This window comes from Heterocephalus glaber, unplaced genomic scaffold, assembly GCF_053883595.1.
Source record: "Heterocephalus glaber isolate CG9 unplaced genomic scaffold, H.glaber_assembly_v1.0 deba00000122, whole genome shotgun sequence".
Lineage (NCBI taxonomy): Eukaryota > Metazoa > Chordata > Mammalia > Rodentia > Bathyergidae > Heterocephalus > Heterocephalus glaber.
Genome location: NW_028258138.1, coordinates 32171567 through 32199154, shown reverse-complemented (window position 1 = coordinate 32199154; position 27588 = coordinate 32171567). Strand labels below are relative to the sequence as shown.

General features: G+C 30.7%; 1 protein-coding gene across 1 annotated transcript in view; it reads left to right on the top strand.

Annotated features, from left to right (window-relative positions):
* Robo1 (roundabout guidance receptor 1) overlaps window positions 1–27588 on the top strand; it is a 1092891-nt gene that overhangs the window by 147320 nt on the left and 917983 nt on the right. The gene's annotated exons all lie outside the window — the stretch shown is intronic.

Sequence of the window (27588 nt, the reverse complement as noted above, 5' to 3'; positions counted from 1 at the left end):
AACGAGTACTATATTAACTAAATGGATTAGAGTGCTGGGAAAAGAATTACAGTTAGAAGACAACGTATAAAACACACACATAATCACACACATGAAAAATGAAATCTCAATGCCTGTCAGTATTTAACAAAAAGAACATAGAAAAAGTGAAACATTGAAAGCTGAAATTCTTTTATAGTAGTGACATGTTAATTAACAGGCTAAATGTAATCAGAATAAAAATGCAACATGCTGCTCCATTGCTGCCATAGTTACCATTGTTGTGGGGAAGGAAGTTACAAACCTATTTCCTTAAAGTCATACTTTTATTAATGGTAGCAGAAGAGCATATTCATAAAATACTTTACTTAAAACAGCTTTATAGGGAATTAACTAAAGTCAATGTTATTTTAGGGGAAAATAGAAAAATAAATTGGTGTCTGTTTTTTGCTTAAATTCTTTAATTGGTACATTTTAAGTATACAATACATTTACATTTATCTTTGGGTGCTTGTACCTGTACATGATGTATCTTGGTTCTTATTTTTTCCCCATTACCTGTGCGCCTTTCACCCGCTCCACCCTTCCCTAGTTACATAGACTTTGTTTCCATTTTTCTTTTTCTGATGTCTTCATAAAAATATAATTTCAACATGTTTTAAATCAAACAATGCGAGCAATTGTACTTAATTTGTGTACATCTAAAATGTCATCATAATTTACCTAAGTTATTTTTAAAAGTATGGTATGTGATGTCTTATTAGAACAAAGTATGAAGTTTGTCTTTATTGACTTATTGTATTCAGTATCTATATTATCTTGTTTTGTGTATCCACACACAGGTAAAGGATTTCAAGAAAGCCAGGGGCCTCAGTTATTTGCTGTGCTGGTCAGTTTCTCATGGGAGCACACTCCTGTCACCCCAGCACTTTGGGAGGCTATGGCAGGAGGATTGCGAGTTCAACACCAACTTAGGCAATTTAGAACACTTCTCAAAATATAAATGAATAGGGCTGGGATGTGGCTCAGTGGTGAAAAAAACACAAAGCAGAAATAAACAAAACAAACAAAAAAACTATACTTTGTTCTAGTTTGACCTACTAGTAGCTTTCTAAGGTAATTGCCAACAAAAAAAAGAGAATGTATGTAAAATATTTTCATATGACTGAAGCGTACAAAATACATATGCAGTTGTAACAAATCGGATTTAATGACTTTGTGCTGAATTAATTTAGCAATTGAAATTTCTGCACATTTTTAGTCATAACCTGTTCATACATTCTCTTCTCATGTCTTCTTCCTTTCAATACTGATTAAAATTTACTCATGAGCCAAATATAAAACTTGACAATATAAAAAAATGCATTTTTAAATAGATGAGAAAGAAAATATATGCACAAATTAATTCACTGTTTTACATATCAGAATAAAGAGAATATATATAAGTGTTTTTGAAAACTGAACCAGGGAGATAAAGTGAGACATAACTTAGCTGATATTGTTTTAAACTCTCTGACTAGCTAATACTTTCCATAAGTCAACAAATTTAGTCTGTGATCTAGTTATTGAGAAGATACTAAAAACACAAAATTGTCAATGAGGATTGAATGACCTGTATCTGTCTAGTGAAAAAAAAGAATGGATATATAATATGTATGGTCTGGAGATATAATAAAGTAGTCTTTGGAATCAGATGTTACCTTTTTATTCAAAATGATATTGTACAATTTCTGAAGTAATACCTGGAACATTTAGGTATAATTATTTTCAAGACTGATTACTATCTTACATGAAAATATGTTTCAATCTAAAGAGAGCTTAAAATACACAGACTTGTAGTTGAATGTAAAATGAAGATGTATTACAAAGGTGAAAGGTTGGCTATTCATTAAAACTATCCCACATAGATTTGTTATTCAGGGCCCATTTAGAGCCAACATCTTCTTAAAAAGTAGCAGAGTACCTCCAAATGTGATTCATGGAGTTAGAAAGGCCCATTTTTTTCACTATCATAGAGTTCAAACATGATTTCAAAGTAATTTACCTGTCAAAAGAGATATGCTGTTAGCTTTTCAGAAGGAACACCTGCAGGGTAAAAGTCATTTTCATAACTGCCTCCACCTAGGAGCATGGTTTTTAGGTTGAGGAGGTTAGAAAACCCCACAGAAAATACTCATCATCCTTAAAACGTTGCCTCCTTTTCATTAATCTCTGAGTGAAGTCTCAGTTCTTTTGTCATTGTTCTAGCTTTATTTTTGTTAGAGAATTTGTATTTGGAAGGAATTTGCACAGTTAAGAGGGAACAAATACGAAATTAACTTTTGAAATAAATGTTACTGTCTTTTTTTAAAAGTAGATTCTTATTCTGCTGACTTAGTTCTACTCTTTCCTTTAAGAAAAGAATATTCTCCATCAGAAATTTATTTCACAAGTCAGATAAATGAAAAAGATGTAAAATATTTCTAAATAAATTAGAAGTATATATTCCATAGTACTTGCCTTGATGAGATACCACTTACAAACATTTCTTCTGGAAAAGATGTCTTGGGAAACAAAAAACAAAGAAAATTATTGTCATAATATGAATTACTTTATTATAACAATATTGTAGTTTACTTGGTGAAATTAAATATTAAAATATCATTGATATATAATGTTTGCAGTTGATGGATTCCTGATTCCTTTGGATTTTTTTTTCCTCTCTTGTTTCTCTATATTCTAAATTTTTAAAACTGCTCTTACATTTTACACTATTACTAGTATGTTGGTATGTCAGGAAGGCAAATAGAAATCACATGTACATATAATAAAGAAATACTCCTGGTGAAAAGCAAATCAGTTTTAAAAGAAAAAATTATTAAGAAGTCGAACTCAGAATAATTGGACTTCTCCAATCATTTATGTTGTTTCCTTCATCTGATATGGAGCTCATTAAAATTCAAGTCCTCTTTACTAAAAACAAAGTTGTTCCTCTTGCTAATTTAATTTATCTTTAATTCAGGTATAAAACATATTCTTAAATGACCTTTGCTTATCTCTTGAGGCATGCTGTATCAGGCCTATGCCACATCTTTATTTACACTGTGCTGGAAAGGAGTCTGACAGATACCTATTTCCCATTTTAAACATCCACTTTTAATTGCAACAGATGTCAAGAAGACAATGAGAGACAAATGTTAAATAGTATGTTTTAAAATTACACACTTCACCTATAGTGGGATTGTACTGAAAATTTTTGAAAGAGTGTTTATTTTTTTTTTAAATCTTGAATTCTAAGTTTATATTGCAAGATTTTTACATGGAAATACATGAAAGAAAAGCTTGCAAGGTTATATTTCTACTCGAATAAATCAGACAGTCTATTTCAAAGTTAAGCATGATTTATTTTTTCTTCTTCATTCTCTATATGTGTACCGGTGTTGTCCTTCATTAGTGATGCAGGTGCTGACAGGGTTATTTCCTTTGCCCTGCCGCACTTCAACAAGCCTTGAGTATGAGACTTTCTGAAATGATGTACTGCTTGCCCGCCCCATCTGTCCACCCTCCACAATTTCAGGACCTTGCTATTATACCCAGAGGAAGGTAATTGCAAGAATCTAAGTACTATAAGGGTTTGAATCATACCTTAGATTGCATTTCTTTTAAAGAGTCCTTTATGCAAAATTCTAGAAATAATAACATGCAATTCCCATATATTTCTAATTTTTCTATTTTAGTTTTCATATACTCAATAATTTGGTCGATATACAAAATTATTTTTGACTTTTTAAAAGTAGCCTTTATAAAGTGAAAATATATTGAAAATAACTTACTGAAATCTAAATGTGACAGTACTTTTAACTGTTTCCTTAGGAAAACTTTATTTAATAAATAAACCTTCACTTTTGCTCTCTTACACAGGTTTTTTATCCACAGAAATAGTTTCTCCAGAATTTGTGATTAGTCTCAAGAGCAAAATATCTGTGGATCATAATTATGAAAATGTTTATTAGTCTTCTTATTTAGAATCTAGAGAAATCACTTATTCAAGGTAGTTATTTAATAATTGCACTGACTATTCAGAAATAAAATATTTTTCAAAATAGAGAAGCAATTTTTAATTAGAATATACTATTTAGGTATAAAACTACTTTACCATGTATTTAGTTCTTCAAATTGTGCAGTATTAGAAGTGCTCTAAACAGTCTGCATGACCATAATATTGCTACTGAACATGATTTTCATAAATTATTTTTTCATCAGAAAGCAACTGAATTTATATTTAAAATAAAATTCCCTATGTCCCATTGCAGAATTACTGAAAATAGAATGTAAATTTGAATCTTCAGCTTTACAAGTATCTAAAATTATAAAATTATACATATATATATGTTATCTTAGAAAATTTGAGAACCATTGCACTAGACAAAGTTTGTGTTGATTATGTTGAATATGTTTAAGAAATGTTTATTCTCCAATTTTAGTATATGTGTTGCTGAAGCAAGCACAAGAAATGTTTATTCTCTTAGGAACTTATTTTAAGAAATTTCAAAATTGTCAACAGTAAGTAGTTATATTTATAGGGGTTTTAAATGACACATAGATTTGTTACTCAGGGCCTATTTAGAGCCCTGAGTAATTTATTAGAACCCTGACTAGTTTATTTTTTATTACTAATTTTTTGTTTCGGGAACTGGCATATTCATTATGAGTGCAAAAAATATTCTTGTCAATATATATAGTCATTATAAATGTCTTTCAGATAGTTTAATACTCTGCTTCAGAAAGCATACTCTATAACTTTAAATTGGCATTTCATACATGCTTTCATACATGCATATGGAATTATCAATTTTTAAGATGAGCTTTTATATTTTATACTTGCAATTATTATTTGGCTTGAAATAAGAGTACTCCTATCCATCCTTTGTGTTTCATTTACTATTGATATCTTTAAAATAGTAGTAGATTAATATTACCAATGTCTCTTAATTCATGTTACACTTTTAAGTCAGTATTACAATTACAACTTCATAGGTATTCAAGAAAGTTGCAAGATCTTACCTAATTCTATGTTTTCATATTTACTTTTTTCTTGCCTCATTATTTTCTACTTCCTAATTTGAAAAAAAATTCCCATTTACAAATATATAAACATAGCTTTAATAATCCTCTCTAATATAACTCTTCATTAAATCTCAATTTCATGAAAATCAAAACCATAATTTCCAGTTTATCTGAACAGAATATTCATCCTTAAAGAGGTTTCCTAAAGGAAAAGTGTTGTTGTCCTAGCTAGTTTTATTTTCTTGATATGAACAGAGAAATTAACTGAAACTTGGCAAAGTAACAATCTTAGCTATTAGCTAAAAACTTGACTAATGAAGTAAAAATACTTTGATCATCGTGGGAACATTGTAAGAATGATTGATTTGCGAAAGGTGTTCCTACAGAAAAAACGGAAGTATAAATAAGGATAAAGTTCTACTCTAGATTCTAATAGAATTGACTTCCAAATTACCATTAGAATCCAGAGTAAATAGTTGAGGTAATGGAAGTTTCACCAATTAGATACAAAAGATAAGAAACCAGGGGAAAGTTCACATTTAGGAGGTGCTATTCAGGGCCAGAGTCTGATGGACTCTTTACTTTTAGGAATTTTACAAAGTGGAGAAAAGGTGACTTGAAAAGTTATTTATAGGCTCATACCAAAGGACAGAGATTTGAGTATAAGAAAAGTGTTGGTTTGATTTTGAGGAAAGTTTGGAAATGTTTCTAGACAAAGTCTCGAAGCTGAAATTTTAAGAACATTTTATATGATGATGGGAATCTTAAACTGCAACTCTGCTAAACAGGAATGAGAAAATTTAAACAGAAAAGTAACCTACTTAGATTATATTGATTAGGATAGTAAATTAAGAAGAGAAATGGTGTTTCAAGATGTTTTCATAATTTTTAATTCAACAGATTTTAATTTAGTATTTACTACAGCAAGCTTGTCTTGTATATTTGGGAGGGAAAATATGAATGGGATAGTCCTGATACTTTGTGTTCTGTATCTCTGTGGAGGAAAATTTAAAAATAAATTACATGTATAATTTTATATTCTCTATAAATTTTCAGTATGATAAAAAGAGGAAAACCTACAGCTATTAAAATATGTTCTTAGAGTCTAAGAGTTAATAGTAGAAATTATTAACTGAATGTCTACTGTTAAATGAATAAATTAATGAAAAGATGACATGGCAGAAAAATATGGAAAGGTCCTATTTTATTTGAATGATTGAGATGAAAGAGGTGAGTTTTTTAAATAATATGATATAAAATCCAAGAAAATGGATGATAATGGAAAGTGAGGAAAAAGAAAAAAGCAATGTCAAGAATGGCCCCAAGATCTCATTCTTGAATTGAAGGATTAGCCAATGATATCTTCAAAAATAAAGCAGATATAGAAAGCTACATTGTGATTGGATTTAATATTCATCATTGGATTATGTATAATGTATACTTGCTAATAAATATCAAATAAAATATATGAGGATATTGATTTATGTGCATTTGATATTAGAATATTTCATTCATGTATTTTGATGAACTTAAATACTTTTTGAGCTGAAAAGCTAATAAATTCACTTTGTATGTTTACATATATTTTATATATGTATATATGCATATATTTATATTTTATATTTACATATGCATATGTTTATGTATGCAAGTATGTATGATTTCTTTGCCCTTGTATAGATGCTAACATTCACACATATTTCTAGACAATTGACTAAGTTAAAAGGAACATTCATAAGATTAACCAAACTATGGAATGAATAACTATGAAAATATGTGCTATGTGCTATATATATGATTATTCTCAGTATTTTTTGTCCCGATTTCCCCTCCATATGTGACAATTTTAACATACACTTTTCTAAATGTTGTTTGATTATTTTGTTGATGCACACATATGTACACAGGCATATGTACATACATAAATATGTATATATGTGTGTTTGTGTGTGTGCATGTTGCAAAAAATTAGAAGTTCTATAAGTAGATGTGTAAAGTCCTGAAAGAAAACAAATACAGAGAATAAACAGTGTGACTTGCTACAGGCTATCACTTGAGTGGAGAGAAGATCTTAATAACTAGGGAAATTGCCAGCTGTACTTTGATTTGTGTCTCTTTGTTAGCCCTAGTTTTCTACTGTGAAGCTTTATTTTAATGGTTTGAGTAGATGGAAGCAAACTAACAGGCACAGTCAGATACGAGGTACTCAATGAAGAGACTTGTATTTGTAATCTAGCTGTAGAGCCCAGGAACATTCTGCCTTGATGATATGGCCTTTGTGATGAACCTCGTTTGAAAGTCCCCATGTGGATCAAGTCCACCTAATTAAGCCATCAGAATGCATTGCAACAGAGTGCCTCATATGGACTGGTACAAGTAATTTTTGTTTCTCTATTGCTTGGTTAATAGAAAGAGGCGCTCTCCTAGATTATGACTGATAGAGTCTATATGGTACAGCTGTTGTAATTGTGCCTGTGGATGGAGAGAGAGCCTTTGGTTAAAAAGCTCTCTATTTGCCTGAGACATTGTCATTACTTCATTCAACTATTTTTCCCTAGATTTCCTAGAGAGCATTCATTTATTTGGTTTTCTCTTATTACTTGACTTTGTCATCTATCCATGTGCAAGTGCTCTTTGTTGTATAAACATAAAAAATATTTCTGCCATGATTTTACATGAGAGAATTGCTCTGAAAATGATTTCCTTTGTTTAATATTTTGTAAATTAATGTGGCTACTTTTTACTACTTAAATATGAAGAATACATTAATAATATAATATGAGAATTTGAATACATGTGGGCCTTGAAAGTAAAAGAAAGTTAGAACTTCTCAAAGGAGTGTTCATTGCAAATTTTGAAAAATATAATAAAGTTTGCCATGGTACATATGTTTGTGTGTATACAAATAAATATTTAAATATATAGTTTTATCTATAAAGTGGTATTTGTGTTTCCATTCTGAATTATTCATAGAAGTAATATACAGGAGCTCTTTAGCTACAAATTTTTATCCCCTCAAAAGAAAGAAAAATTTATCATGTCATATCATCTTTTTCTTCAGTGTTAATCATCATTCTTTAAATTTTTCAGGTACAGCATTGATGTGCCTGTATAAATGACTAACTACTTTGTATATAAACAACTCTGTCGAGATGTACAATGTAGATTCTCATTTTTCTATTTAAATGACCTTTCAACTTTATTTTAATATTTCAACCTTTATAGGTTCATAGCTTGACATCCAATTCAAACACAAGTGATGGCATGCTGTAACTATTACCATAACCTGGAATTGGAGGCTCAGGCATATCCTTTTTTGCTATTCTTGTTTATGAAGTGTCATTCCTCATTTAGCCATAGTTTATTTTTTCATATTACCTTTTGACTCTAATAACTTCTTTCTATCCTTGTTACTTCCTTAAATTTTTATTTTATAACATGAGAAAACTGGTGTTAGTTACTCTCTAAAAGTAAATGCCATTTCTCTTAAACAATTTATGTAGCCCATATTTCTTTAAATAAATTGAATTTCAACAAATCTAAGCAGCAATGATTTCAAGATGAATCATTATATATCACTAGGAAAACTATATCTATCAATTAAATCATGATGCAATGTCTTAAGGAAAGTTCTATGTAATACCTTCGCTTGATCAATCCCTTAATGATTGGAAGGTTTTTTATCCTTTAGCACGGTGTTGATACTCACCTTTAGTTTGGCAGGTAACAATCCCTTCCACATTTCTAAGAAAGGAGATACTTTTTAACAAAGGGTATCCTTTCTTCTTTAGTAACTTAATATCTTCACAATATAGACCCATGGCTATACTTCCAACAATGAATATTTCCTTTCTGAATGTCAAATCTGTGCCTGAAATTTTATTTCTAAGCATTAAATGGTAGTAATGTTTACTGACAGTGCTCAATTATATTGATAGTGTGAAGATATTTTTAAGTAAATAAAAATAAGCTTAGATATTTCTAAAAATGCACATATTTAATAAGAATATAAGAAAAATGATGGCCAACTAATCACATCTCAGTCAACTCCAGCTGCCTCAGAGTTGTGGCCTTGAAGTGATTATAAGATGCTATCAGCTGTAAGAACTAACTTTTAAAATTAGAAAAAGTATGCTTAAATTGTTAAAATATGATCTATGAAGGGAATTGAGGAATTGACATATTCCTCAAGTTTTTCAATGTTCTTTTGTGTAGGACAACAAATTAATAATTTACTTTTGAAGACTCAAATATACACAATGTAAAGAAAATGAAAGAATACTATAATATAAATGTATCCATTTACAGCCCCCTCCCCTTTTTTCCAGAGGCATGATTCTTTCTCAGGCTTAGAAACCTGTTTAATATAAACCAAGAGTGTTTACTGGGGATCTTACTAACTTCATGATAGCTGAAAGTCCAAAGGAAAACACAAAGTACTGAAGTGAGTATCTTTTTTTCTTTACAAAACACCTGCAAAATTATTTTCACAGAAGTTCCTCGGAAGAAAAAAAAACACGCATATCTTAAGTAGATACTGCGAACTTTTCCTACACATTTACTTTCTCAAAATAACGTCAGTCTAATAACAACAACTGCATTATCATTTGCTTCAAGATTATAGTAGTGTCCACCAATTAAATAGTGTAAATAATAAAAATTAGATGCTGATAAGAAAATAACTTTGCTTCTTAATCAACCAACAACTAAATGATTTATTGTCTCTTTTCACTGAATCAGTTTTCCAATAAAGGAAACTCATTCAATCATATTTTGTATCATCTCCTTATACGTAAAATTTTTTCATCAAAAAACAATTTGATAAGATGAAGTTTAGCTTTTAAGACACACCAAATTGTATTTGCCATTTCACATGTTCTCAAGCAGTGGATGATATTTCTTGTTACTCTGTAATCTTGCCAGCATCTTGTGCTGATAGTGTCTTGGATTCTAAACTTTCAGATATGAATATAGTGCCATCTCATTTTTAAAATTTTTTGTTTCCATAAGACTATGAGATAGTGTTATGCTTATTTGTCCTCTTTCTTCTTTGGAGAAGTGTCTGTTCAGATTAATTTGCTACTTTTTAATTGGTTGATATTTTCATATTGTTGATTTTTAGGAACTCTTCCTGCATTTTAAGTATAAATCATTTATCATATAAATATTTTATATTTTCTTCTAGTATATAGCTTGGTTTGTTCTCCTTGCAGTGTTTGCAAAGCAGAAGTTTTTCATTTTAATGAAGTATAAATTATTGTATTTTTCCTTTCCTGGATCATACTACCCAACTCAAGGTCACAGGTCACTAGATATATCCCTTAGGACATTTATGTACATGATATTTCCCCCTTTTCATAAGACATTTTATTTTAAATATGTAGAATAACCATTCATAGTATCATCATTACAAATACATGATATTGGGAAGGATATCTTCATTGATATTAGAATCATGTAAAAATATTCAGTTATTATCATCAGTGTTAACAATAAAGTTGTTAGCTTTTTATCCTACATGCTATGGAGTGATATTCTGTCTAATCAGAAAATGAATTCTTGGCATCTTAAAATATTAAATGTAGCTGAAATAGGACAGATAAAAATAACACTTAAAGGAAAATTAAAGATAATTTATTTATAAAGGAAAGGGATTTAACCTGGATCCCAGAAAGGATAAGGAGACCAATTCAATACGTTCTCTGAGTGGAACAAATTCATGTTGACCAAGTATTTAATGTTCTATAGATACACATAAAAGCAATTCTGTAGGTTACAGAAAGGTCTAGAAGTTAATTGTTAGTGGTCACGGGTAGATGACTTACTAAAATTTCAACCAGATGGTTGGTTTTGAATTAACCTTCCTCTTAACTATTTTTATCTTTCTTACTCTTTTAATACTGAGGTACCTCCTTTCCTCTCTTCATTTTTATAACTTTTTTTCAAGTGTATACCAAAGTAGTGATTTTAACAGAATGCTTTATTTTAAGCAAATTACCTAGCTTTTATTAACCAAAAACATTGACTTATTTTGAGATTTACTTAGATTCCTTATCAACTTTATGAGATGCATGAACTAGAGAAACTTGCATTACAGTGCTTTTTTTCTTTTTTGTTGTTTTGCTGCATTCCTAATGATGATAATGTTTCTTTATGTTATGGTTGTGAAGATTATATAAAGACAGTAAAATTTCCACTACAATGCTATGGGCATAGAAGGTACTCAGTATTGTAATCATTATCATTATTTTCAAAATATGTTGCTAGTGAGATTTTTGGAATTAGAAAAAGGACAGAAAAGCTGTAAATGAGTAAAAGATACATCTGATACTTTGGAGCTGAAGACATCAATGACTAAAACTGAAAACATTTGGAAAATAGAGTTCCTCCAAATTCATTGGGGAGTTAGAAAATAAAACTCCATGGATAATGGGTGGATAATTGTTGTGAGAATACTTAGTTGCTTTATCAGAGTAGTTCATCATACACTGTACCATGAACCTATGAAAGATGTCTTAATATTATTCATTATATAATTCCAGACACCATATTTAAATGAGCAGAAATCATTAACCTCTACAGAAAAGCTGTAATTTGTTATGACAATCAGATAAGACATAACTTCACATCAATCCAAAACAGAGAAAAGCACGCATGTTTAACAGAAAATAGGAGAATTTGCCTTGTAAATATGTAAGAAAGTCAGGTCACAATGTTAGCTCTACTCAGTGACATAATGCTCCAGTGAAAAAAAGGACAATGTGAAAAAAGTTAATGCTGTTTTATGGACACTGTAAAATATTTTTAGGCTGCAATGATGATTTTATTAAAATCATCACTAGATTGTTTAACATAGTGAGTATTTTAATGCTCTCAAATATGCCACCAAAAGCTCTTGGGTTTGAATGCATGCCATGAATCAAATATACCACATAATATTATTTTTTCTTAGACATTTTGGTATGAACAATTTCTTTATTTTTGTACTGTTTTGGTGAGGCACTCTATAGCAAGGTAATTATGTATGATTATTTATTTGTATTACCCTTTTAAAAAACACACAAAGACAAAATCTATGCTGATTTCAGAAAATATTTGAAAAAATGTTGAAATCAGTACTACAATTAGCAAATAGAAAGTTTGGAGTATTATTATTTAGTAATAAGTTAATTTTTACTTTTAAAATTTAAATTTTTTGACCAGGGATTGATCTTAGGACCTTGTATTTGCCAGGCAGGTGCAATGCCACTGAGCTACATCCCCAGACTAAATTTTAAATATATTTATCAATGCATATCTTTGTACATTTTCTAATTTTTTCACTTTTATTTTTTTCTCAGTGCATGTTTGCAGTACATAATTATTACATTCCTTGTAGGGAGTTGGAGAATTTTCATAGCATATGTTAATTCCTGTTTGTTCAATTTCCCCCTCTCCTCTCTACTGCCATCTCCCTTCTTATTTGAAAAATATCTGTCTCCATGCTTCCTATTATCTATCTTTTATTTTACCCTTTATTTGTATTTCATGTTTTGTATATAAGAGAAACCATGTGATCTGTAAACTTGTGCTTCGGATTTATTGTTTGTTTCATCTATTATAATTCTAAAGTTTACTTACTCAAGTAAAATTTGAGTCATGTTATTAAATATCATAATATAGTTTGATATCCACAGTTGAAAAATTTAGTTTAGCTTGTTAGAAATTATATCTACTTAGTTAAAATTATTAACTGGTAGACTTATGTAGACTAATATTGCTTTATATTATTTATTTTTTGTTTTTCATTACGTGAGATTGAACTCAGGACCTTGTGCTTGCCAGGCACATAAGGTGCCACTGAGCTACATCCCCAGCCCTAGACTAATTTTACATATAAAATCATAGATCTACAAATGTCAACTAAAGTTATAATGCAAACAAACAAAATCTTTGATTTATGCATGGAATATAATTGATCAAAATAAACAATAAAGCAAACACTGAAGTTCCTTTCAATAATTATTTGATAGGTGGTTTTTGTCACTGCCTTAACTGAATTTCTGTTACTTTGTCAGTTATTAGTTAAGTAACAAATTATTATTATTTTTTTGTTTCAATGACCACTAAATAAAAGGAAGAAACCAGAAATTTAAGGTCAATTATTATTCACTTGAACTATTAAAATTCCTGTAGTCACTTGACTGAAATAAAGGGTAAAAAAAGGGTTTAGTGCACAAAACTCATTATATCCATGAATAGTTTAGTGCACAAAACTCAAAATCAGGAACCTGCACAAGCAAATTATAAATAAATAAACAGACCAATTAGAGAATTAGAACTAAACAAAAAGGGATATATTAAACTGACAAAACACTAATCGTAGAAATGCCTGAAACTGAAATATCATTATTTTGTGTGAATATTTCCCATTTCATGAAATATCAAGATACGGTTGAAAACAACTACTGTATAAAATAGAAGAGCCTTTTTTGCTGTACTATTCTTTAAGTTTGGAAAATCCAAGAACTAAATGGAAACAAGAGACCAAACATCTAGAGTTTACCTGGATCGTCCTATTTCGTGCATAGAGTTCCTATACATATTCAGGGAAGGTTAACAAAACCAAACCAAAACCCTTAACATGATTAGACTTCACGCTGCTTTTTGCATGGTCTTCATCCAGCAAAATTTGCAGTAAGGTTTTTATAAATTATTATATCTTGGATTTTTGACTGATGAAAGCATATATGTTGGCAACTGTTTTTGAGAGATTTAAAGTAACTTAAACGAGAGGATTCTAATAGGTTATTTGAAATGGCTGCAGAAACAAAGAGGTGAAATGTTTTAAATTAGAGTGGAAAGGTAATTCTTCTTCAATGTTATTCATCTGTTATGTTTTTAAAACCACTAATAATTCCACATTTATAATGACATTAATGGACTACTCTGTGGAATTTCCCCAGAAAAACATTTGCATGAATAATCTATCTTCACTCTTGAGTGGTTAGCCATTGATAATTAAAGACAGATTTTATAAGCAGAGTTTGACAAATCAATGCTAAATATAATTAAGGACAGTTATATATCTCATATAGTGTATCTTTATATTCTGGATAATAAAGAATACATTTATGATCAGTGAGTTCCACTCATTAAGCAATCAGCATTTGTTCTACTCTGCACTGATTTTGTGTAACCCTTAGAAAAATCTTTGTGGACAAAGAGTTTGATATACATTTCAATAATTCAGAAAGCCCGGATTTGAACCCACTTTCCTTTGTGACTCCAAAACTGAAGATAATATTGACCATGTCGTGCCACATCATTCTGCCCCGACATGGTAATACAGGATCTTCCTAAGCCTAGTTGATATATCTGAGGGCAGGCAGAGTGGCACATGGTCTTCAATACACATTGTCATTAGAAAAGTTGAAAGACTCATTGGACCAATCTTACCTCTCTACTGTCAACAACAAAAAAACGTGTTTCCGATTTTTAACTGAATTTTTTTGGTACTGCCTTTCTATGTTTTTATTGATTAAAAATCGACTTCCCTGTTTCCTAATTTTTTCTTCTTTTACTGTTTCATCTATAGCTTCATAATTGAGGTTTCCATGTTGGTATGATATGCAATATTTATTTGAGACTTAATATTATATCTTCATTTTAGAATGCCAGACATTTTTCACTGAAGACCTGTTATAACTTATTCTTTTTAGTAGCATAGTTTTAGAAAATATTTTGTAAATGGACGATACAGTTTTCATTATACATTTCACTACATAATCATATTATCTAAGCTTTTAATCTAATAATTAAAAATATTCATCAAAATATATAAAATTTATATAATTATATCCATGAATATGTAGTTTTTATTATTCATAACTATATGTCATCCTAAAATATTTCATCTAATCAGAAAATGTTGTTATATGAATTTGCATAAATATATTGAGAGGAAAAAGATTTTACATTGAATTTTGCATATTTTTCCCTTTTCATCAATCACACTATTTCTAATAATGCTCTTTAATTTTTAAGATATGGTCTTCAACATTTTTTAACGTAATTTTCTCATTTCATCACAAATGACTAAAGTGAGAATAGCATGTTTCATTTTAAGTTTTATTTCTATGTTAACATGTGCTTTTCCAACTCCATTTGCAGTTTTTTTCTCTATTCTACAAACTTGTTTTGTGCCATTTATCTCCAAAAGCAATACATAAAGCCCAGAAAAAGGTGTTAAAATAGGAAATCTCAAACAAATGTACTTTATAATTTTCAGGAATATCCAACGACTTGTCTGTCTGCAGATATTATAATGCTATTGGTAGAAGTAAATTAAATAGACTTTACTTCTGATGGTTCACAATCAAGAATATATCATATGGACATGTGAATTAATTATAATTTACAATTGTCTGTTTTGTAATGAACAAATTTAAATTTAAATTTCCCTTGAATTACAAGATATAGGGAGCATTTATATCAATTTATTTTCCAAAAACTAAAAGGCATTTTTTTGTTTTTTCCAAAGAAGAACAAGGAATGGATTTTTAAAATAATTTTTTCCACTTATTTTTGTATTGTATAAAACTGTTTTTCTTTATAAATTCAGTAGTTCTTTTTGAATCACACTGAATAATACATTTAAAATTGTGATATTACTACACTTGCCTTTGACTTAAAGCTATCATCTTAAAATAAGACAATTAAAATATTATACATTTTAATCTCCCATGTATACTACTACAGAATAGCAATATTTTAACATTATATTTGTATAATAATAACCCCTAAATAGTTTCTTACATGATTTAAGATCAAAGATACATTTTTTCCAACATCTAGCTTTTAGTAACAGGTTTCATCGGGAACCCTAGATACACAGTGATTTTACCCTGGAATTACTTTTGGCCTTTGAAAGGTCACTCGTTTACAAGTTATTGCCCCTCATAAATTGATCTAATCTTCTGAATAATGGCTGTACATGCTGATGATCAATATTTTATTGCTTCTACATCCTAAAACACACCATGAGTTATGGTCAAAATCCCTATAGCCCAGAACTGCAGACATAACAATAATATATGTGTGGTATTACTGCTCAGCTTCTGGCACTGTTTATGAAACAAGACTCTGCTTGAATGATTTTATTTTAGCACTATTATAATCCTCTTTAATTTATCAATAGAAATGCCTCTGATGGTTATCACTCAGGTAATTTTCTTCAAGGGCAGACAAGTAACCCATCATGATTTTAGACTGTAATAATGAAATCTAAACTTTTCTTTTACTTAAATGTTTGTCAAGATAAATTGCTTTATTATGTTTTCAAAGAATAATGGAGATTAAAGATCATTACTAGTGTAATTTTAAAATTAAAGCAATAAATTAATACTAAAATGTATACAAAGGAATGTAATAGAGTACAGTGACCATGATTCTTTTATTTTTATCATGTAATTGTATTTTCTTAATCAAAAATAATCCAGGATGCACACCCTTTGAATTTCTACTTTCATCCTTTCTACTGCCAGACTTCTTAATATTTAACTTAATTTTCTGACATTTTTGTTATTTTTCTTTGGTTTTATATAAAAAACTCTAATCTGTCTTAGTCATATTCTCCTGACCATGCTTCACTTGCCACTCAATTTCAACATTTGCTTTCTTGATGTGTGTTAGGACAATCAATATTTGATGTTATGAGAGTGCTTCTAGTAATCCACACTTTGTCAGGATCACAATTCTGATAGAAAAATGAACACTGTCTCTTGGGAGACTAAGCCCAGATATAAAAATAACTGCAATCACAAAATAGCTTTTGTTCATTATAATCCTAATCCTGATATCAGTGGGTTTCACTCACTTTCACTCCCACGGGTTCACACACATACTTCAGTAATAGTTTCTAGAAGTAATAAGGAATTGCTCTTCTCTCTAAACAATACATCCGGTTTTGCAGTTCATGTGTGTATTTGCCATCATTTTGATACATTGTTAGTTTCAGTTTACCTCAGAGAAATCTGGTCAAGTAAAGCCTCAGAAAGTGTCTATACATATGGTAACATTCCCACAAGTTGCTTTGATCTTCCTAATATTTGCCAGTTCCCTATTGACAACATTGACATGTCATTTTTAAGTGAACTGATTTGTCAATGTGTTCAGCATTGGGGAAAATACCACCTTTGTAAACACTGAGATAAGTACATTCAAATAGCATGAGTTCATACAGTAAATGTGCATTCACTGAGGATAATTGAGAAATATTAATTTTAAATAGAAGGAAAATTTGACTAAAAACTAAACTATAAGTTCAACAGGTATCCTACAGGTGTTTCAGTGCTTTATTGCCTTCATCAGCATTGATCTGAAAGCTATTAATAGCATTTCTACATTTGATAGTTTGAATTTCATCTCTTCTCATTTTATGTTAGTCCTAGTTTTAGTAAAATTGATTCTGTTTGAGCCTTACTTTGAGAGATTATCCCTTTAAAAATGTTCAGCTAAAACGGGGATTTAGCTCAGTGGTTTCGCCACCTGCTGTGCAAGCACAAGCACCTGCGTTAGATCCCCGGTACCAGAAATAAATAAATAAAAACTGTCAGCTAAGATAATCAATATTTTTACAAGTACTTTGCACTTTTATTAAAAATAATACAAATATCTGTGTGTGTTTATGTGTGTATGTGTTTGTGTATCTCATTAGTAAGAAAGAAATGTTTGGATTTCTATGTATGAAGCTGTTGAGGATAATTAGACGCGTAGTACTACATTGTAAAAGAGGTAATAGCCATTTAAGTTGCCTGCCCATTTCTACTTAGTGCGTTATATTTTCCAAACAATAGTTAAATATTTTACACAAAATAACAATATAAACATTATAAATGAAGTGTAAGCTCATTTCGTGATATTGTAACAGGTTCTTTCTGTTTTTAAAATCCAGTCTTTAAAACATTAACATAATATACTATGTTAACCATTTTGCTTAAAATGTAATTACCTCTTTGATATTATTTGGTGTTTACATTTGCACTGAGATATGGCAAGTATATTAGTCAGCTTTGTCTCAGTATAATGAAATACCTAGGCCATTACTCTTAAAAAGAAAAAGTTTACTCAATTCAGTTCTGAAGCTTCTAGTCTAATTTTTAGCAGCTCCATGCTTTGGACTCACAGGGAGCATGACAGCCCACAAGGAAGAGAGGGCATGTTGAAACACACTGTTCACACCAGAACCCCATGATTGCTTTCAAACGTCCTCTCATTGACCTAAGAAATTGCCCATGCATCCCTGTCTCCTGAACAAACTTTTAACAAATGGACCATTAGAGGACACTAACTATATTAAAACCATGGCAGCAAGCAATTTTGATTAAATATAATCATTAAGTGATTCCATTTGAATTCTTGAAACTGTATTTCTTCTCCCCAGAATAACAGATGCCTAGGCATGAACATTCAAAATTTTGCATATAAGCACAGGAAAATGAGAGGCTGCCCTAAAATAGATTCACAGATATGTTTCATATATGCAAACGAATACATGACTGTGTGTGTGTTTGTGTTTGGATCATGATCCCTGGCTTTTAACTCCCTCCCGAAGGTGGATTATAGAAACTCATCTTTCCCTATGTTTAGCTGATGATAAAAAATTCTCTACCTGCTCTTACACTGTACTATGTCATGAAACTCTTATCATTTTAGAAAGCTCCTGCTTCATACTTGGATGAGAGAATGGTACTCAGAGACACCAAGAACAATATGAATCTATAAGCCTTGCTGGGTTGCTCCATGGAATCTGTTACCAAACATCCCTATGCAATAAAGCTTTCATAAAATCCAAAAGGACAGGGTTCAGAGAGCTTCATCTCAGCAGGATGTAGAGATAGATCCACACCTGGGTGGTACCTAGAGAGGTCATCAAAACTCCACACCCCTTTTCCCATATTCTACCCACTTCATTCCTCTTCTTTGTAATAGTCCTTATGAAAAATTTTAACATAAATTAGCATTTTCCTGAATTCTATGAGGCAACTATGCAAATTAACTGAATCTAAAGAAAGATTGTGGCAACTTGGATTTATGCTTGCTCACTCAGAAGCAGGATAAAACTACCTCAGGCTTGAGACTGGGATGTAAAGTGTGGGTGGGGTGCCAGTCCTGGGGACTGAATCTTCACCTTATGCGATTTGACAATACCCCCAGGAAGAGGATGTCAGAGCTGAACTGAATTAGAGAACACTCAGCTGATAGCTTATTTGCTGGTGGTAAAAAATCTTCAAACTTTTTGAGGCCACAGAAATTTTCTGTGCATTGATTTTGCTATGAAAAGAGGAAAAAACGTAATAGTTCATTTTTCTTGACAAAATAGGTTCTGTATCTAGTCAGGATTGAGAGGCAGGGAGAGAAGGAGAGAGAGAGATAGAGAGAGAGAGAGAGAGAGAAAGAGAGAGAAACCGAGTCAGCCTGAGAAGAAAAGTGTTCAATCAGTCTGCTTTCTTTTCATGTAGAAATTGGGGGGGTGGGGGTGGCTTTATAGATTAGTCAAGGCTGAAATTAAAGTTCAGGCCTCAATAATCACCAAATCCAACTTTTTCACTTTCTAATTGTTTGAAGATTTGAACATGGATTGAGAGACAATTTGGTCACGGTACCTTAACATACACAAATCAATTTTCCTCCGCACCCTCCACGTATGTGTACTGTCTAGTTTGTCTCAACCTTGCTGATTGATAAATATTTTTCTTTGCTTTCATTTTTACTGGAGAAAAATGTACAGATCTTTCTTTATTGTTGTTTAACTGTAGATTTTTTGGTTTCCTGTTTAAAATAGTAATAATAACATCTGAGTCTATCGGTCTTTTCAAAATCCAACTATAAACAATTGAAATTGATGATAAGCACATCTGGGAAGCAGCCTTAAAGTCACTGCACCAAAGTTTATACTTGCAAAAGAATATTGTATTTTCATTAGCTAGGAAAGAAGACATGGGCCACTTAATTTTAAAAGTATATCTAAGTAAATGGTATTAATTAATTATTAGTAGTAATTAGTAAGTAATATTTGAATGAAACACAGTTGGAAAAGTGCAACAAATGCTTTTGTTCTAGTTCATTGTAAATTTCTTGTAGATGTCATAGTAATTTGTTTAAGTTCCTCTAGTTCTAGGTTCTCATGAGACTTTTTTTATTACCTAATAACAAATTAACAACTCAGTACCAAAAATACAACTTTAGTTTGTCACTGTATTTCAAAGTGGGTATATTATCAGTTAAAAACCACATTATTCGATGACATCTGTGTTTGCAGAACATATCATACATGTAGAGTGAATTTATTTTAGATATCCAAACCTTCCAAATTAGTGACAAAAAGGATAGTAGGTGACAATATTTATTGAAATATGAAAACCAACAATATTGAAAATTGACACGAACAAGATTAATACTAACAAAGATTACTGATGCATAAAATTAAGTACTACATGTATTTTAGGGCTCCCTAACAAGAAATGGATATACTTGTATTAATTTCTTTTAACAATTTTGCATGAGTGAATTTTTATTACTATCTTTTAAAATGTTCAATGATGTAATGACTATGACATGAATATAACCTTGTATCCCTTTTCTGGTTTATGGCATCTAAATACTTTTTTCCACCAAAATGGAAACATTTGTGTTTTTTGCTTTTGCCACAGAATTCGCTAATCTATTTTATCCATAGGTTTTTTGATTTATTACATTTAACAAAAATAATTCTTGAAACTGTATTCACTAGATTAATTTTATTACTTATGCAATCCTAGTTGAACTTACAAACAAATACAAATTATATTTTTCTGCTTTTCCTTTATCCACTTAAAATATTTCCAAAGCATATGGATAAAGGTCTGCACCATTACACATTAATTTAAATGAGAGTAAATACAATGTTATATGATTCAAGGGAATTAATCTTATCCAGTTGTTCGGGATCATCTTACAAAAAGAAAATTTTTTCTCCAATCTTGTTGTTTAGCTTCTTTCCTTCTTTGAAAGTAAAGAGCCAAAAAGTGCGTCATAGTTATTAATTATCTTTAATATTCAAAGAAAGGCATAACGATTCTTTTTTATGTAAATAGATCAGAAGCCAGGCTCTCTGGTTTAAATAATTTCTCAATTGATAATTAAAACATCGTATTTATGAAAGAAAAAGAATTATATTATCATTATATGTCAAAAACATGAACTAAAATGATAATACCAATACTAATGAGAATGAGGGAAGGGTATCAAGAGACAGAGGGAGAAAAGAGGGTGGGAAGAGGAAAGGGAATAAAAAGAATCAAGATATGTTAAGTACATGTTCCCTAAGATGCTTCCTACATGTTCCCCATTCCCTAAGATGAATGTAAATATCACGTATAGTAAACATGTACTAATAAACACACACAAAAATCAGTTTTTACTCTCCAGAGTACAATTTCATCTCAAAAGTGTCTTTCTTTTTCAGCTGTATTGATTTTATTAATGGGTCTTTGATAAGGAAATACTCTCAACATTTTTTCCTCTAAGAAACTGTTCTGTAAGACATTTTTATTTTCCTAAAGATGCAGATTTCAGCAAATGTGACTTTTCCAGCTTATACTTTGTCTCAAAAAATTTATTTTAGGATCATTATAAGCATAATAGTATGGCTATTATTCATTTCATTTCTTAATATTCATTCCAATAGTAATTTATATACATTATTACTAATTATTATAATTCTGCTATGTAGCAAGTGTTATTATCTTCACTTTGCAACTGAAGAAACTGAGATTCCAACAATGTGTCACTTTTTAAGGAACTAGCCAAATGCAAACAGTACTGTTTGATTAAAGACAATGATTCAATCCATGGAGCACAAGCTCCTCATTCTTGGTGAGAAAGAACCAAATAAAAATGAAATTCTCTTTTCACCAACAATGATTCTAAACCAATATCTTTATAAGCTAGGCTCTAGGATTTAAAATGTGGGTATTTTAGTCACTTCCTGTAATCATATTTTTAGAGATGATAATCAACACTGTGATTAAATAAATTTATATTCACAAGATGTCTCCTTTTGCAATTTGAATGAAATCTGTTTCTTAGCATTTTTCTTGATTATTTCTTTTCACCATTACTAAGAAGTTACTGAAAAACTATGTAAAGTGAATATTTAGTTGATAATCAACTGAATTGTATCTCACAGGCTTTGCTTGTACTCAGAAATATTATCAAGACAGTCTTTCTATATTTAAAAGTAATATAATTTCTTAAGGTCCTTTAAGTCTTAAATTCAAAAAAATAAAATATTTAAATAGTTTATTAAATTTAGATATTAATTTCTAAAACATTTGACAGTATTTTTAGTTTGAGCTATTTTATGCTATAAAGAGCACATTTTTAAGCATTTTTGCAAATTCATATCAATATACTCTCTCTGAAAAACTAAATTTGTAAAACTATAGCAAAAATAATTTGAGGACAGTTTTTGTAGTATAACAATAGAATTAAAGAGCATTAAACATATAAGAGATCACCTTGGTGATATATTATTGTTTGACTTCAGCCTTCCATACTTCACTACATACTTTCTTGAATAAAGGTTTCTGACAAATAGAAATTTATAGTGGAAATGACCTCTCAACTTTATTTATGAAACCAGTAGCACAACACAGCAGTAGATCACAGGATGACATATGATTACTGTTTCCTGAAATAGGTACAGTATCATGCAGTGCAGTCAACCATGCTCAGAGCCAAGAGTCTGCATCCTTTGTGCTGAATCATGGCAGGCTACCCTTTCAGGTGGTAAATGGAGATTTGACAGAACGAGTTTTCCGCAAAAGCTTGGCGTTCCAATAGAAGCATGCTTTCCTTCACATGAAAAGTAAATGTGCAAAATATAGTTCTCTTCAATTTTACTTAATTTCTTAGATATCCTAATTGCATTCAACAACTCTTCACTTTTTTTACTTTGGACTTTGAGCCTTTGATAAACTTGCTGTTTTAGTTACTTTCTCATTGCTGGGACAAAATAGCCAACACCTACAAGTTAAAAGAAGAAAGGCTTATTTTTGCTCAGAGTTTGTGGGGGTTTCAGTCCATAGACTGCTGCCTCGAAGGCAGGGTAGCATGGCAGAGGGGCACAGCAGAGGAGAAACAGTCCATGGCAGGACAAAAGACAATAGCTTTCTTTCTGCTATATCTTTTCATTCCATCCAGGCTACAAGCCTATTGGTTGATGCCACTCACTATCAGGGTTGGTCTTCAATCTTCAGCAAGTCCACCCAGTCACACCCAGAACCGTGCTAAACCAATCAGCAGACTCATCCAGTATCACACACCCATAATCCAGTCACTTGCAAATACCCTACCTGTAAGTGCATGAGGCTTTAGGGGCACATTTAGATATAAACCATAACAGTTACTATATTTTATTGTGATTTTTATCCATTTCCTATTTACTTATAGAGTAGACAGGCTAGAATATAATTATAATTTCCAAATATAAATTTTAAAAATGGCATATTAAATTAAACCTAGTTCCATTATGCATTTTGTAACTAAAATTTCAACTGCATGTATGTGAAGAATAAACAATATTACCGAATCACTTTAAGTCCTAACATTTCTCCTTAAATATAAGCTTAACTCACCTTTTATATTGTCATGAGGTTTTTATCTAAAATTGTCTAAATTTTATAAATTGATGTACTATATTAATTCAAGTCATTTTTATCATGGAAAAGATAATTTTACTTTTTACCATTGATCTCTTCAGTTTTAAAGATACAAATAATCTCTAATCTACAAATAATCCCTTATTCTATATTTTAATAGATTATTAATGACATATATTACTATTTTTCTCCTGCACTCACTAATTTGAACAATATCTCCAAATTGTCTTTCTAAAATATTAGGATAGCAAAAATCCTTGAGTCATAGCATACTTATCACCAAATAGATGTTTAATGCCAAAAGATTAAATTACTCAAAACAGAGATATAACAATTGTATTTGTTTTTCCAACACTGCAACAAATATTCTGACAAAACAGAATTAAAGGGAAAAGAAAGTTTATTTTGACCAAAGCTTCAGAGATTCAGTTCAGTCCATGGTTGGATAGGTCTACTGTTTTGAAATTGAGGTGAGGCAGAACATCATGGTGGCAGAAATGAGTGGCAGAAGATATTAACCTTATGAAGCAAACGAAACACTTCCACTTAGTCTCCCACCTCAAAGTAGGGTCTTCTACCACCTCCTAGTAGGGTCACCAGCTGGGAAAAAGCCTTCAACACATAAGCATTGGGCAATATTTCAGTCCCATACTACAACAAAAATAAACCCTGAAGACAAAGTGAGATAGATAGTAGGCATCAAAGCACAGATTTGGTTTTTGGAGGTATTTCTGAATATAACACACTATTTATACTTGGAGTTTATCTCTTTATGAACCACAGTCTAAGTATCTGTGTTATCTTTATGAAACTTCATGCGTGATCCCAATTTTATTTAACTTTTCAGTCAGTTTTTTGTGTTATATGCAGGAGTCGCATTTAAACAAAACAAGCAATGCCCAAAAGAAAAGCACATAAAATATCCACATACAGTGTTTTTGCTCAGAAATACTCTCACTCTGATGCTTAATATTTCATTCTAGATGTATACACATTCCTAGGAGAAACTTTCTGAAATACTAAATACTACGTATTGATGAAATAATTTGATTACTGGGAATGTAATCTGAAACATTTTTATAACTTATTTTTAAAGAAAATTTCCTCAAATATGTCAGTCTTTTCAGTTATGATCTATCTGCTTCAGATATTTATAGACAATTAATTTATTTGAAATATATTTGGAGGGCAAAATCCACTGAAGGTTTTGTTTCTACTTGATTTAACTTTGAATATGACATTTTATTAGTATAAAATCTTTAATGAAAATGCAGTATGCTATATTAACAAATTACATGGAAAATACAATGAGAAAGGTTTGGCAAGATAAATATAACCAATTTAGTGATATATTAAAACAACATGCTGTTGTTTTTATTACAGGACTGTTTGTTTTGGAAGTATCTAATTACTATTTAGCAAAACTCAATATGCATTGAATATTCTTCAATTTAGAAAAAGCATTTAGTCATAATTTTTTTCTTGGATGTATTTCTATCTAAATCTGACTTGAATATCAGAATAAAATTATCCTTTGATAGATGATCTCACAATGATATAGTCATAGAAATCATAACCAATATTCAAATATCTGTGCTTACAATGCTATTTCTTTTTCTACTGTACTCCTACCTCTTTATTCTCCTTCTTTTTCTTTTTCTTCTGCGTGTGTATGTATATGTGCATTGTTTGTCATATTAAAGACTGAGATGATTCTAAGAAACACAAAGCACCAAAAGTTAGCTTTACTTAATAAGTGACATACTTGCTATAGTCCATATCATAGTTCATAGTCTGCATATAAGTAAAATATTTTAGTCTCTGACATTTGCTGTTGAAGCTCTTGACAAAAACTAGCCATTTGTCAACAGAAAAAGATTAATTGCTAGTTAATCTATGTAAGTCATATGTAGAAAGCTTTAGATTGGGAAGTGAAGAAGTAAAGCCAGTTGTCACCTATGGGTTATTAATTCGAATCATATAGAAGCAACATTTGTCATTATGAGAACAAAAAATAACCATAAGATTGTAGAAATCATCTTTTTGATATCTCTTAGATCTGTTCTTTTTTCTTACCTTAGGCATTTTATGTCTAATAGATAAGTAGAGCTCCTCTTCCCAACAATTAATCTTAACTTTTATTTATTTATTTATTTTTGGTACTGGAGATCGAACTCAGGTCCTTGTGCTTACAAGGCAGGCGGCAGGCGGAGGAACCACTGAGCTAAATCCCTGGCCTTCTCAACAATTAATATTCTGTAGCCATAGAGCAGTCTTTGTCTTGCTGTTGCAGAACATACTGATGGTTGTTTAATTTTTTTTGTCGATGGTGTTATTAATTTGCTTTACTCTCCCATTATTTCTTATTTGAAACATGCAGCAACCTGCCACCCATTTTCTTTAATTTCAGTTCATCCTCCAAACAATGTCACACTTAATCTTCTAAAACTATAAATTTGACCAAGTTACTCTTCCATTTCAAAAGACTTAATGGCCTCTCAGAGCCATAGGAATACAATTTACAATCCATAGCATGGCATACACTGTACTCTGTGATCTGGTCTATAAATCTACATCCTCACCCTTCACACTTAGCACTCAGACTAATCACCACTGCGATACTTTGGTGAGAGCGCTCCAAACCAGTGTCATGTTTCTCAATTTCTAGAGCTTATGTGTGTTAATTGTATGCCCAGAACGCCTTCCCCACTCCTTCAGTGTCACAGCTTTGGCATCATTTGTACTCAGCTTTGACATCGTTTGCTCCAGGAAATCTTACTCCCAGAATTATTCTAATTATTTTTACATGATACCACACATAATTTCCCATTATACTCAGAAATCTGTTTATCTGTTCAAACAACATTTATACTGTTCAAAACATCTTCAGAAAAAGTCATGTTTTATTTTTCAGTGGGATTATCACGTTTAAGCAGAAAATCTCTGTGTGTATTAAAAATCAAGTCAAGAATGAATGGGGAGAACATCATATTACCTCTGTCTTAGAGAATTTCATGAACTCTGACAAAAAGACCTATAGTTGCGATTCAAAAACCTAGAAATTATACAAAACAAGCTTTAAATAGATAAGAAATTATGTTACATTACAAAAGGCTTGTTATTAGTTAAATATCAGATAGAAAGTAAAAACAAATTGAAAGTCATTGCTGAATAATGCTGAAGGCATTTGGGAGCAAATTAGATAATAAGCTAATAATACTTCTGTGCTAGAATGACTATGATATCTAAACACTTTGTTTCTCTTTTGTTTGTATATTTTTGCTTTCCAAAAGCCAAATTAAAGACACGAAATATTCCCAGTTGCATTGTTTTTCTGATATTGAGAGTTTAATTGTGATCTTTATGATTCCACACCCTAGCCATGTGAGATCCATGATTTGAAGATGAGATGAGCACTAGATTCAGAATAGTCCCTTTCCTGTCATTACCAAGCTGATATACCTGTGGCAAACATCTCCCAAAACAGATATGAAATTAATTTATTTCTGCTCCAGAAAGTCTATTAATGTGATATGTGTTTATATTAATAAAAAGATGAGAGTTAACTTTATTGCTGAAGAAATCAGTATTATTGTTTAGCATAAACAAATGCACCTATGTGTATTTTAAAGTACATTAATACTAGAGTACACTTGATCTATCAAATAATTGTAGTGAGGTCTCATGTTAAGTCTGTCAGCAAATGTTTTAAATCTTGTGATAACCAAAGAGCGTTCCAGTGAACTGTGTTTACATTGAAGATGTTCCTCTTGATTTTCTCAATTCTGTAATAGAAAGAACAAATATTTCTGCCTCTGAATTACATATCCAAGAAGAAGTACATCAAAGATTAACCTGAGTCTTCTGAATCTTAGTGAAT